Source organism: Triplophysa dalaica, chromosome 5 (assembly GCF_015846415.1).
Source record: "Triplophysa dalaica isolate WHDGS20190420 chromosome 5, ASM1584641v1, whole genome shotgun sequence".
In the NCBI taxonomy this organism is placed as follows: Eukaryota; Metazoa; Chordata; class Actinopteri; order Cypriniformes; family Nemacheilidae; genus Triplophysa; species Triplophysa dalaica.
This window is the reverse complement of record NC_079546.1, coordinates 7,676,442-7,691,741: the sequence shown is the minus strand read 5'-3', so window position 1 is coordinate 7,691,741 and position 15,300 is coordinate 7,676,442. Positions and strand designations below refer to the sequence as shown.

The 15,300-nt window shown below is 39.0% G+C and overlaps 1 protein-coding gene across 1 annotated transcript in view; it reads left to right on the top strand.

The window, feature by feature from the left end:
- Nucleotides 1-15,300, top strand: part of strap (serine/threonine kinase receptor associated protein) — a 39,350-nt gene that overhangs the window by 6,305 nt on the left and 17,745 nt on the right. Inside the window, exon 2 of the mRNA XM_056747841.1 lies at nucleotides 7,531-7,612. The gene's annotated coding sequence lies outside the window, so the exon portion shown is untranslated. The remainder of the gene's footprint in view (nucleotides 1-7,530; nucleotides 7,613-15,300) is intronic.

Here is a 15,300-nt window from a genome sequence, read left to right as displayed (position 1 = left end):
GGCAGGTAAAGGCGTTTAAAGCTTTCATATGACACTGCTAATACGAATATTATTGTTCGTTTTAGATATAATGCAATGTGTATACACGGTTAAAAGTTCAAAGACGCTGTATTTCCCACATACCGTGAATGTTTGTATCTCCTCTCTGCCCCACTTTCCTGAAACACGCAGATTGCGTACAAAGCTCATCGCTCGGAAAAGCGAGGTGTACTGTGATTGGCCAGTTAACCAGTGCGTTGTGATTGGTCGATTACTGCAAGTCTGTGACAAAAATGTACACCTCATGCTATATTTTGAACATCTGGTTCCAAAGCAGTTGTACTGAAAGGTACGCCCATCTTACTTGCGTATGCATTTGGTCGGTCTTAGTCAACTCATACCACGAACTGATGTGGATTTGTGGGGGTGTGGTTACAGGAAGCGTTTCAGGCAGGTCTGGGTGAGCATTCGCTTTTAGAAAGAATGCATCTTTTTTTGCGACACTTTAATTTTTGCAATTTAATGTGTCTAATACATGCACGGGCAACTTTTAACACACCGAAGACACAGAAAAACACATATTCGCGCCATATGACCCCTTTAAGCGATTTTAAGAAGCGTTTATGTTTGGTTTTTGACATCCTTTATGTGAAACAACGGCGGAAGGCTGCACAGAGCGCTTGGCCACGCATCGCACCAGAACCGTTATTGGAACTTGAAACTTATATATTGCTCACGATTCCGGATCTTTATAAAAAAACAGACCGGGCTCTGGATAAGAACCGGTTCTCGGTTCCCAATCCTGGACGGATCAGCTTTGTTCACCCTTCATCTGCATCTCTCCTGCTGCAAATCTGCGTCGCTGACATTTGCGAGCGATTTGAAGTGCATCGCAAAGGTTGTCTGGGGATTAATCTCGTATCACGCTGTGCTGCAGAAAAACGACCCCTTCCAAGAATTAAACACAATTTACCCATCAAGCCCCTCTTATTCTCTGCCGCAGACAAGCATAAATAATATCTCTGCGGTCCAGATTCGCTAATTTACCAGCTTAAGCATCTCTAAATGTTATTAGGGAAGCCGAGGAGCTTCGCAGACCTCCTTCCGGCTGTGATTTGTTATCCTGCTGTGCAGTGTGTGTTGGTTTGGTGCGAGGAGCGTACCTGACATCATCTCCGAGCAGCCTGTAACCTCAGGGGCATGTACCCTGTGCCTGGCATAGACTTTCTCAACTGTCTCGCCTGCGTGTTGAAACATCTGTATTCATTACATGTCGATTGCTTTTGTGTAAATGCGTGTGAAGAGCTGAGCTTGTGTGTGTGATCCAGCTTGGATTTGGAACATACAGTAGCTGATTTCTGGCAGGTCCAAACTGGTCATAAATTGGTCCAAGCTGGTCCATAAAAACGGATATCTCATTTTCTTTCTTTTCTATAGTATGTATTCTCCGTCTTCAGCGGGTGTCCATCTCTGTGCGTGTGCTTGCAGACTGTCTAGATCTCCGAGTGCATGTTTATCAGGGTGCAACAGAGTGCATCCCCTCAGCAATAAACCTGCTATTATTCTGACAGCCCTGATTGGAGGCCATGCTGGCAGACTCGCTTTTCTAGCAGGTTAGCAGCGGAGTGCTTAGCTTCACCTGCCAGCCTGCGTTAAAGAGGTGAAGACTTTTCCACTGACTGGCTTAGTGTCACAGACACGGGGCATGTGTGTTTGTTGGAGCCCTGTGGGGTTTCCCCACACTATTCGGCCCTGCGTGAGGGAGGTGGAGCTGGATGTTAGGGGCTGTCAGAGGCCCTCGCTGCCCCCGGAGTGAAAGACACTTTTTCATCTATTATCCAGGAGTGGGAGGAGCTTGTCTTGATTGAATCTGTGGCGAATGTTCCAACCGAGCCGGCGTGCTCAGAAATCTCTTTTGATAATATTTTTTGTTCCTAAAGTATGTTTAATTACAATCCATATTACACTTTTGATATATTTTTATAGCGTTGATGTAGCTCATTTGGTGAAACAAAGCAGTGGGTTTAAATCCAAGGGAGCACGCAAATTCATGACCAAAAAATGTATAGCGCTTTGAATAAAACCATTTGTCAAATGAATAAATGTACATGTATAACGCGCAGGTTAAATTCAATTCAATACATTCCTAAGAAAGATCATATATACCTACAATCTATTTTGGTCTCTAAAGACCGCCCACTTTGATGAGATCATCACCTGATTCCAGCTGTATGACCAAATGACTCATTGTTTCATCTTTAGTTTGAGTTCTGGACAAGTTTCATGCTGTAAGAAAACTAAATATTTTGAGATTTAATTAACTCAAAATTTTATGGCAAGCAGGTAACTTGTTTTTTAAGTTGAAACCAACAAAATATTTCTTAACAGATGGTTTCAGCAACAAGATAAACAATATAAGCGTTATGTGGTCCAAACGTAACTATAGGAAGACCACCACAAAGAATAACTGTTAAGTAGTTTAATTGTAATTCATTACAAAAAATATTAATATAACGGTATATTAATATAAATGAAAAAGAAAATGAATTGTTATAACCAAACAGGTTAACTTTTAAGCTTAAACTTCAGGTCAGGCTTGTGCGTCCAATCAAAGCGCCTATATGAGAGACTTTTGAATCGTGAATTACTTCGTATCAAACAGGTGGTATGAGAAAATATTCAGTTCAAATGGACTCTGTGTGATATATAGCGTACTGTATTTTTTATACTCAAAATTAGATTTCCAAGTTCAATACGGTTTGAACTCTATTGTATACTTAAAATACGTTTCCAGGTTCAATAGTTATAAAAGTTGTCTTTTGAGCATTATTTCCTTTGGCCTAACGTCTGACACAGGTGTAAAGGGACTTTGACACCCGCTCGCACATGCACTTGCACGCACACAGACGCAAACAAAGCGGATCGGTGCGTCTCGCGCCCACGCAGGCCTGGTTTTCCCGTCGCCAAGTCGCAGGGTGCCGGCGGGGTTCGAGGTGACAGCGCGGCATCAATATCACGCGCCGCCGACGCTTCCTTGCTCTCTCTGGCAGTGTGCACCTCGCCAACCTTTCTCTCTCTCTCTCTCGCTCATACACACTCAGTTTCACTTCTATCACCTTCAGCGTTGAGCGCTCACCATCTGCAGCTCTGCTAACACCCAGCCACTGCCAAAGCACAGGCCCCCGCACGGCCTCGTCACACACATACACAACATACGTGCAGTATACACGCAGTAACTGTCATATCCTCACATACTAAAGCGGAGATGAGGGCTTATAACCGACCAGTCTCAGACACACCCACAGTCCGCCCACGGTCCGTTTTCTGACCGTCTGACACATTACACGCAAACAAGGCTGAAACCGCCAGTTGCGTTCTGATTGAAGCTTTACGCAACTTCTGTTTTCGTTATCTGTTCAGCTGGCTCAGGTTCATAGAATAAAGGGGTAATTTAGCCAAAAATATAAACGTCGTTTACTCACCCCCATTCAAAAATCTTTTTTCTTAGGAACACAAAAGAGGGTATTTGGAGAAATGACCCAGGTGTTGGTGTTCATACAATAAGGTGCCAATGATGTTTGGAGTTTTCAGAATAGCTTTTTTGTGTAATGCAGAACAAAAATGGTCTGGAAAATTTAAGGCAAAGTAAATCATATTCTGCTTGTGAGTTTCGTCTTGAGCAAATAATTACTTTGATATAAACAAAATATTTGTAGTATTAACAAAGACTGCGGATATACTGTATAAACTATTTATTCAGCTTCATACAGTGTGTTGCACTACAATCTGTTTATTATACCATCTATAAAAATCAGGTAAACACAAAACAAACTGTGATTGGTCACTTAACATGTCCATCAGTCACTTCCTGTCCATGTGGGAAGAGGAAAAGGACCAGACTATAAGGCGCTAGTTAAATTCCCAACAAACTCTACACCACTGAGAAAGAGCGCATACCAGGAAAAGAGATTCTTTCAGTCGAGACTGAGAGCGGCTTCATGACCGAAGCTGAATTTCTCAGTTCTTACAACGAAAAAACCCCTCAATTTTATTTAATTATCTCTCCGTAATCGAGGTCCCAGGTGATCGTTCCCAAGAGAAAAGAGTCGGGGCTTTATAATATTACACACTGAATTACACTCTGAGTGCGATATTACAGTGAGAAATTTCACGTCTTCCAGGCTAAACGTCTTGTTGTGGAGTGTCTTAATTCATTTACCGCTGTTTGCTGCTTCGGTGCCCCTGAGCAGAGGTGAATTAATGGTGGTCATTTCCCGCCCTCTTCGTTCCATTAAATGGACGCGACGCTCGGAGGCACCCGCAGAGAATAAAACTCCATTTCGCCCAGAACGGCGAGGCCTCAAAGTGAGGAGCCTATGAAATCTGTAGTGGAGTTTAATGACTTATAATGAGATTCATAAAACATGGCTGAACGTGCTAGAGAAAGGCGGGGAGAGAAAAAAAACGTTAACGGAACGCGTTGACAGCAAGCAGGCTTGACATTTGGCCTTGCGTAATTAGGAATGTGCCAGCCTACGTTCCCTCTAAATCTGGGCTCTAAATCATTATTCTCCACGGTGTTGACTTTGTCATGTTTCTGCGCTTAAGCTTTACCATTTCTGTAAATATTGCAGCCAAAATTACATTACAGTTTTTTTCTACCCCTTAATTGCTTGCCCTCCAAACACAATCTGCTTTGGCAGTACATAAGATGGTATAGGAGTTAACGGAGGCTGGGAGCTGGCATGCAAGCTGTGTGCGCTCAGAAGAGGACGCTAAGCGGAGAAGATGAGGACTTGAGAAGCTGGAGACAGCTGATCACACATGCTAGCTGTAGAGCAGCAGGCAGATGCCATTAGAACATGGCTGTCTGTCAGCAAAACTGGCAGAACACAGCAGCGAGAGAGAGAGAGATGCTGAAATTTTGAAGGAAGGATGGAAAGATGTGGAGAGTGCTTGACGGGAAGAGTTCAGACTGAAGGATAGAGATAAAAATACGAATGTAGGGGAAAAGGAGAAGGAAAGGTGTCAAAAGAGGAAAAGAATGACACTTTAGACACTTTAGTGGATGACAAAATCAAAGAAGCTGAATTTCTTGACTGCTTATAAACACAAGTAAAACACTCAAAAAAATCAACCGAGCCATCGAAAGTGAAACTTAACTGTATGTTTTCCAGATAAACAGTTTATTTTGATGTGTGTTAGGCGTATTTTGTATTGATGATAGTTTCGTAAATGACCGAAATCAGTTGTGAGAAACCTGAGACAAAAACTAAAGAAATAAGCCAATATAGTAAAGAGATTTCATGTGTGATCGAAACAATCACTTCAAATGTAACGATATCAAACTCTCACTGTTTGAAACTACCTCGGTATACATTCCACGGTACGGTATTTACAATGACAAACATTGACTTGGAAACGTGCCGTAAGCATCCTCTTTTCTTTATACTCTAATCGTAACTTTTGCCTAGTGGTATGAGTTATAGCAGGAGTATAAAAATCCCTTTTATAAAATAAAATAGTTGCACCAGATGGACTTTGCCAAAGGTAACATCTATTATTCACATTAACATTCTCTATGTGAGGCCCAGAAGCCCTATTGTATCATACAGTCATGTGTCTATGAAAATATTGAGATAATTTTGCTATTGCGATAACGCGATATCGATAATATTGTTGGGCAATTCCAACGTTACGGATGTGACATTTTGCGTTATGGACGTGACATAAAAATGCTCAAAGAATAAATTTATAATGAATGTTTTGAACCATTTTATTATATTTAACTAAACCCTTGTTGATAATGTCTAAACATTAAAAAATATATATATATGAACAAATTTTCAATTTTAAAAAAGGGAAATAAAGATGCGTTATGGATGTGACAAAAATGAAGCGTTTTTGGGGAGACAACAAACTTTGTAGGATTTCTGTGAAATAAAGCGCACAATTCTGAAGCAATAATACCCAATGAATGAAGATGGGATGCCTCTTTATAGAACATAAAATTGTTACTTTATTTTATATAGGAATATGTAGCGTTATGTATGTGACAATCCTGAAAATTGCACTTACCTTACTATGAAACATCATACATTAAAAATAAAACAAATGCTTTACAAATTTGAAGAGATCTCTTATGGGTATTCAAACCACCAAATGTTAATATCTGTGCTGTTACCATAGTAAAAAACATTGTTCAAACCTTTTTTCATGGTAAGGTTGACATTTTCACAGAATTGCCCCGTTTCATCCTGCAAACCTTAAACTGTTCTCAAAATCTTAATTTAAACATCACTGGCTTCCTCCAATGGCCTTTAAATACATACTTTCTCAAACTTCCCCTAAGCAAGTCCCTCAAAGGGTTGTCATCAGGGACGGAGAGAATCTATGATTGTTTTTGCGATGGTTTTCGGGACGCCTTCTCAACGTCCCGTTAAGCCGTTAGCTGGCGGCTCTAATCCCTTCAGCCAGTGGGGAGCGATGACAGTCCGTAAATACCAATAACAAATAACGAGGCACCTCTTTATCTATATGATAGGAGCTGAGTTAATCTTTAGACCACTTTTGACACTCAATTAAAAGTGAAGAATGTGTCCCTCTCGGAGTTTCTAAGCAGTTCAAGGGTGGACCGTATGCGCACACCACAGTCGGTGCCCACCAGTTCTGCGATCTCTCTCACTCGCTAAGTACATGCAGATGAGAAGATGGGTGACATGAAGAGACCCCAGAGCCTTTGGGTGATTTGTGTAGCTTAGCGTTGCAGACTCGGTATGAACAAACAAGGACGAGTTTAAATGAGAACCTTAAACTGAATCAAAGAAATAATTGGATGGTGGAGAACTGAATGGAATGAATGTAACAAAGACATGCAATTGCTTTGAATGTAAGTACTTGTTTAGTTTTGTAAATTCAATTCAATGTGGATGCAAAAACAGCTATGGATTATTTACAGCGCCCAGAAAGAAGAAAAGTCAGTTTTATACCATGCAATGTTGTCACACTGTGTACTGCAAAGTGTCACATTGGGAATCTGCCTTCAATAAGTAGCATGAAACAATAATAAAAAAGAAAATATTAAAAACAGGAAATTCGACTTCCCATAGAGCTATTTACAAAAGAGTTTAATATGCTAATTTGCTAATCCCAAATATGTCTATATATTTCGAATGTAATGAGAAATGTTTGCGATCACATAGAAATCTCGTACAGTATGATCATGAGAAAACATTTCTTAGTTCATTTAATTTTCAAGCTGTCTAGAAGAAACGATTGAGACATTAAACATCTCATTTTTTATGTTTGTTTGTCTGACAGCATTTCTTCCCCGTCCAAGCTTCACCTTTATTTTCAGAATTTGTCCTGGAGGAAAATCTCTAAGCTTGAGTTGAGTTTCATTCTTGATTTCCCTCCAGCAGCCCAAACCTGTTAGCATTTATCACTCTCGTACAGGAACGTGAAGTGATTTATACATCATAAAGCCTGGAGCTTTAAAACTACAGAGTCATATTTTGAGATTAAAAACTCCATTCTGTTTCGAAATTGCAGAATGAAGTCAGAGGGGAGTGTCTGCCATACCGCATATTCATCTAGACCGAGGAAGGGAGGAGATACTGTCACACAACATCAGGTAAGCACAACAGGTTTACACTCTACACAAAAAGTACCCGTTTTTTTGTTCATGTAAAATCTATAAATTAGACACTGTATGTATTTCAAATTTAAGTCTTAAAGATGCTGAAAGGATATATGTTGTTTTTTTATTTATACTTCCACTTTTTATTTGTTTTCTCAATTTTATCATATTTTTTGTGATGTTTATAAAAACTACAGTTGCTGTGCCATTTTGCTATGATGTTATCAGATGGTAATACTGATTGTCATACTATGCTACTTTGATATGTGCCACATGGTAAAATTGAAGTATTTTCCATAGTATTAAACAAGGTACTTCAATATGTGTCCAAAAGCCATTGTACCTTGGTACTGGTGCAAACAAATACTGTTTATAATAGTCCCATCAATACTGTTGGCCTTGTCCAGGTAAACATTTGTGCATTTGGAGCATAAAGGATAGTGCAGAAATATTTCTGTAAAGAAATTCTTTAAAGAACGCCGATCACAGTCTGAAGGCAAGATTTTGGGACCCAAAGGCAATGCAAAACAATACAAGAATTAGTTCCTCAAGAATCTCAAATGCTTTTATAAATATTTTACTCGTCCATTGTTCTTGTCTCAACTGGGATTTTTTTTTTATAAAATACTTTTAAATGTCACTTTCACAATTGGAAATCTTGTGTACTGGTTGTTCCGATGGCGAAATTTGGTAATATGTGAAAGCATCAGGATCTCTTGGTGTGCATGACATTAAAAAAAAATACATATTTTTTTACAGTCCACAGGGTCCTAAAAGACACTTCTTTTTTTTTAAAAGTCATTGCATCAGATAACTTCACATGAAACCAGGCGGTATTTATTTATTATAAAACAGAACAAGTACGCAAGCAAAACATTTCTCATTTGTTTTGTTAGGTTTTCAAAAATAAAACGATAGATCTCAGCACATGAACACTTTTGTTTGTCAACTGGTTACTCTATTTGGACACCTGTTTGAACTTTCCTTATGATTCAGGTTACATGACTTTTCCGAATGAATTCATTTATCTGGAAGCGATGCTGCAGCGGCTCACAGTGTTTCGTCCACACTTCTGTTTGTGAGAGGCCCTGACCTGTCTGTGGCGTGTGGGTAAACAGTGCGGCGTGGTCTTGAGGAGTCTGTTAGCATGCGTAAGCGGCAGGGCCGCACGGAGCCAAAACCGCTCTCCATTTCCCTACGCTCACAGAGGAAATACAGTGGGCTTTGTTTATGCTTCAGGGGCCTTCAGTCTTCGAAAAATGTGAGAAAGAGATCGAGGGGGAGGGAGAAGAGAGTAAGAATTTAACTTATCGTCTACTTTCCGTGACGATTTAGAGGTTTTGGGATTTTGGAATGAGAAAGGAAGACACCGCAATCCCAACAGATGGTTGTTAAGGAGCCGCGTGTTCTTAAAAACAATCTGTAATTCCCCCGTTTAAAGATGTTCTGTGGTCACCCACTCTGCCCTCGGGACTGTATCTGCCCTTACGTTATTAAATTCACACTGCATGGAGAACAGTCTGGCATTGCTGGCCTGATAGAAATGTTTTGACACCGGCACTCCGCCGCCCTCTCACCAGACTTGAGCGCGCCAGGTTACCTTCCAAAAGCACAACGGCGTCTATTTTTTTATTTTTTATTTATCCTACAAAATGGATTTTTTTTGTCTCTCTGCCTTAAACCCTCCATTCTTCTCCCCCAAAGAGGTGCCTCTGTTCGCTGTAGATAAATAGGAATTCCAAACTCCAACGCTTCATTTGTCATGGTATGAAATCCAAGAGTGGAATCTAGAAATAGCTCCAGCAATGTTAATGTGCATTGCCTGGGGCCTGATAACATGTAGGAGGTTTTTAGTGATTTTTGCTTCTTGCCTATTTTGTTCTGTGTGTTTTTTTTTTTTTTTTTTGGAAGAAAGAGAAGAAAAAACGAGATCTGCACTTTTCGCTGCAAATATTGCGAAACGATATTCCGTTTTCCACCGGAGTGGCTGAGCCCATTATTTAGCTGTGACATTACAGTTTTAATTGAATTGAATGCAATTTACTCTTTAAGAAAACTTTTAATTAAACACCATATGGACAGATCGGTGGGAGAAGTGGCCTCCGCAAAGTTCCCTGAGGGAAATTCGTGGTATAATTAAGAATATGAACTGTAATGACACTTGGAGATTTAATGAAACTCGCAATGCAAATAGGGCTCTGTAGAAGTGGCGTTTATCTGACAGAATGGCTGAAGTTTGGAGATGCGTCTGGGAAACCCTGTTCCCCTGGGTCTGCTTCGTGGAAAATACGAATGTGTTGTGGGGGTGGGGACCCAAAGGACTGGTCACATGAGGGCTCGTGTGACCTTAGCGAGACTAATGGCGTTCCCTGGATCACTGCAACGTTTTTGTAAACGATTTGCAATATGTCCCAGACTGCCTGTTTGGAAATGCGGGGTGACGTCTTAAATTGAAACGACCACAGAACAACCGATCCTTCTGTTAATTATGTTTGAAATAGACATGAGACATTCCATTGAGGGAGGTAATGTAGCAGCTACCTGTGTTTTTTATATTTGATAGTGTTGTAAATCACGAGGGTGGCCATCTTTTCACTTTGTGTAACTTTGGTGAGCACATGTTTATTATATAGGTTGTTGTGTAAAACTATAAAAAGAATTCAGCTTATTTTATTTTATTGAAAGGGTCATTTTTTAAGGTAATTATCTATCCCTTGGTTTTGCAGTCTGATATTATAGAAGAGCGTTCTGTAGTACTATAAAAAGAAGTGGATTTTTTTTTAAATATCTGAAATACAGAAGTTAGATATGTGTGCAAAATGTAGTAACCCCCAAAAAAATCTCAATTATATTTTAGCTCATCACACTCTTTGAATTCTCTCAGCCAACTTTGTGTGGTACCACCTGGGATGCTGAAGGCGTTTTCATGTATGCTGGCACTTGTTGATTTCATCATCTAATCCAACTCATTCCGAATATTATTAATAAACATAATTAAAATGTTAGTTTTTTGTAGACATGCTAACATAGATATGTTGATCTATGCAAATTGATTTCAACCACTTTGTGCCTTTACTTCAAAAAATGTACTTCATAAACATCACAAGAAAGCTCAAATTGAGCGTGTCTGAACATTTGACAAGTAACCACTATATTATCTTTACGAATTATCTTATTGTTGTACATAAGAATATTTATCTTCTTTTAAAAAAAGGTAGTTGATATTACAACTTTCCTTTTGAACAAACGTTACCAGCAAATGACTAATTTCCCCCCTTTTCCTCAAGATTATTTGCACTCAGACAGACAAATAACTAAATAACAGCAGAACACAAACATCTGCGTCTTTGTTAGCGCCGAGGCTTTTCTGTGCTTGTTTATTCTACAACCCTGATGCATCTCACGGGGGTCACGGGGTGAGAGAGGACACCGCCTAATTACCAGTAAAAGCCGAGGTAAAATGTCTTCTGTCCCACGGATTCAAAGTCCGACGTGAAAGCCGAGTGGAAAAATAAATAGCCAGGCAAAGATGTTAAAAGCCTGCCGCACAAAAGAATTTGCAGCAGGAGCTTTATGAAAGCCTGAGAGACGGTAAATATGAGAGCGGAGATGACAAGAAACAAAGACGAGGAAAAGAAAGCACAAAAAAGAAAGGGAAAATATGAGCTATATAAAAGACAGGAAACAAAGTGTTTTTGCAGCACAACAAACTCATCTACAGATAACCCAAGACTTGAAAACAATCATAAGCCAGCTATCCTCTCTCTATAGCCCTGTCTCGCGCTTTGTGCGGTTCTCTTTTGTTTTTCTCAAGGACGTATTAATTATTTTAGATTAGACTGATTTTCATGCTTCGAATAAAGCCTGTCTTTGTGTTGCCTTGGATTGGTCAACTCTTTTATGTTATTCCCGCATCTAAAGGCTGTAGAGACGCATTTTAAAGTTCTTGAAAAATGTTTGTTCTGATGTTGCTTCATTAAGGCTGATACAAATCCTACTTTTTATTTTATAATCTGCTCAAATTTTACTTCCATCTATAGAAATGAATGATTCCTTCTGTCAGAGACAAAACGACTAATGGTGTTTTACATTTATAATGTAGTCATGTGGCGCTGAGAGTGATCTGTTTAGACAGTTAATCAGCCGCTGTGACCCGTAGGTACACTGACATCCATAGAGTTAAATTGGAGCTCCAAAAAGGCGGTTTTAGAACCGCTAACTCCGGAGTAGGTGATATAATTCTCTCCTCAAACCTCTCTAAGGAGACCTTTATGTTTGCCTATGAATACAAAGAAAGGGTACATATACACACAGGCCCCGCAAAAAAAAACTGCATTCCACGTTTAATTGAGAACAAAATCATACAAACAGAGTTGGTCCAAAGTAAACTATTCAAAATCCCAATTTAGCCAATCAGTCGAGAAGGTTCGGTCTCCCTGGCGATAGCGGCTCCGCCCTCTTGCGAGGGGCACAGATGAACTTTTGTCCCACCGACTCGCAAAGCACACAGGTGGTACTGTAACACCTTAGAAAACCTCAGCCGGTTTCACCTACAGACTGTTTTTACACATAAATTGACTGGATTTAACATTTCATATTTTGCATTATACAGAATGAGGGCAAATATGTCATGTGGCACTTTTCTTTACAAAATAATATTTTATTGTATATTAAATTTCTCATATAGTTGATAATTCCATAAGCTATATTTACCATAAGAATGTTCAAATATATTTCAATTAAATCAAATAAATGTTATATATGTAGAAGTTAATATAAACAAGAAAATAAGAAAAGTACCCAATGTTATCTTCCTCCGTAACTTTACAAAAATGTAATGTAAACATATTGTAGTTCATGTAAATATAGTATGTCTGATTTGTTGGCCATAATTTAGATCAAAACTTGAGATTTGATTGAGATTAGAATTTGAATGCATTAGGGAGGTAAATGCCTTATTTTCTTTTTATATTAAAGCTATCTAATCTATTTTCTCTAAGCTATCTTTTTAGATGTTTTAGTTTGCTTATATGGTCCTGTGGGGTGAAAATATTTAAGTAATATCTCCGTTAAATATGAGGTCATGCATATTCTTTAAAAATTGTTTTAGATTAAATAGCATGTTAAATGAAGGACCCTGCTGTCTCTGATTGACAGGTCATGTCCTATGAGTTTTAATTAAGCTCTGCTGGTCATTTAAGAGAAAACTCACTGCCATCCACATATTTAACATAACGTCTAATGAAATGTTTTAGTTATTACTGAAAATGTACCTATAAGCCAAAGTCGAGGAGCATCTTCAACAGTACCTGTACCATGCATAACTAGAAGCAATGGACAGCACGATGCTGCCATCTATTGGCCTTCGTTTGTGATGCAGACACATTTTGTCACAAAGTAGACATGTGGCTTCTTAAACATCCTTATACTAATAGACAAATAATGCTTTTATATCACGTTCAATTACCCATTTGTCACACCCAGTTCTTGTTTATTTATAAAAAAAGATACGATCTATACAAAACTGATACACATCAATATGCCTTTGGTTCCGATTTAAAATACAAGTACACGTGGAAAGACACAAAGGTTTGTGAATCAGTCATGTGTTATATGCTGATGAGAAGAGCGTGCAAGATCATAATCAATGACCTTCTGCACAACATTACCGGCATTCCCTAAACTTCTGTGTGATGACCTCTGACCCCAAAGGTAATATCATTTGGCACATTAGGAACTGAAGGTCAGCCACATGATTCCCGAGGTGCGGCGAGTTCAACTGTGAATATGAACAACTTGGCAGCCCAGTATATAGACAAGGTCTGTTGCTCAATTGGTAGGGCATTGCGTTATCAGAGCAAATATTATGGGTTTGATTCCCAGGGAACATGCATACCGATTAAAAATGTATATCTTAAATGCACTGAAAGTTGCTTTGGATAAAAGTGTCTGCCAACTGCATAAAGCGTTCAGTCTTTGGCGGTAAGACCATAGTGGGAGGACAGAATATATAAATTTGGTATAAAAACAATGGAAGTCCAAAAATAATAAAACCAATATACAGTGTGTAGGCCTATGTACATAGCTAACAGACAATACAGGCTGTTTTAATTGAATTCTCATATGTCTATCTGATAATGTCTTAGTCACTGAAATTGGAAAACTAAGCCAAGCCCATTGACCTACATATTGTCATTTAACTGGCTTCAGAAATACAGAGAGAAAAGGGATTACTTATTGACTAAACTATTAATCAAGACCGTAATTCTATCAACAAAGACCCACACAGTCATTTTGTGTGGACCACACAAGCACAATCCCATTGTCGACAGAGCTTCAATATGGTTAGCAGACTAAATCAGGGTGTTAATGGCGTTCGTTCACACAGTCATTTATCACAGACAGCGGGACTGTAAGAATGCTATCATAGTCGGGATTTGCTCGCTGAAAAGCCGCAGCGCCGAGATTAGTTTTGAAGGCCGCTCAAGTGTCGAGCGGCGCTCTGATACAAAGCTGGTTTGATCCTCGGGGATTGTGTGATGTAAAGCGTTTGAGGCTGTCAACCCCTTTGTCACGAGCACATGTTTTTTTCTCCATCATTCTATTGTTATGATCCGCTTCAAAAGCAGCTGCTGGCATTGTCATCGCTGTTAATCTGAGAAAATATCTTGAGCTCTGAGCGTTATGAACAGCTGTTGGTATTGTGTGAGAGAAGTTAATCTGATTCTGCATCTTTAGCTCCTCAATTTGAGGCTTTGATCCGGGCCATTACACTGCCTACTGCATGTACGCTTATCTGAGCTGGAAGTGTTCCACATCTGTAGAGACAAACACTCCACCGGCCTGCTGTTGCCAGATGTTTCTTGATGGCAATCTTTGACTGCACAATGGCTTTTTATTTGTTTCTACAATTACTCCCCTGCCTGTACATGGTTAACAAGAAGCAGTTTGATTTAAATTGCATGTCAGAATAACATGATGCACCTGGATATAGATATCATTGTAACACCTGTGACACAACCAAGTCTAGGATTGCGTTTACACAATATATTGAATTAAAGATCATTTTAAACTGCTGGTTTGCAAGTTATGTATGTTTCTACTGCAAATAAGCTTTGTATATAATAAAAGTTGCCTCAAAGCTTACACTTATGGGCTAAACATAATACAATGTGAAATTTCTTTCATTGTCCCGCTGAATAAAACAATAGAAACCATCTAAATGGATTAAATGGTTCTGATACAGATAATACTGGTTTTAATGAAACTAATGGTCTCTACTGTTAATGTGGTTCTGTTGGTGGAATGTTATCTGGTGGATGGGAACATTACAAACCATTAAATCCTACTGGACCCTGCTGAAAAAAACGTAGAAACCTAATAGAAACCACCACAGAAATTTTAATGGTTTGCATTAGAATACCCTTAAGACCCAGTAGCTTTTACTATTAAAAACATTACAAAATTCCTTTTTGTTGTGTGTTTTGGGCATTTTTCCAGTTAGATTTAACATCCCACCGATAGAATCCATCACACACCAGTAGACACAATTATAGTTAAGTCCCAATATAATTTCAGCAGGGGAATAAGGCCCAAAACACACTACAGTAAGTTATTTTGTAATAGTTTCCATGCTTAACATCTAATGGTTCATACTTGTAGAGAAAAATATTAAAACTTGG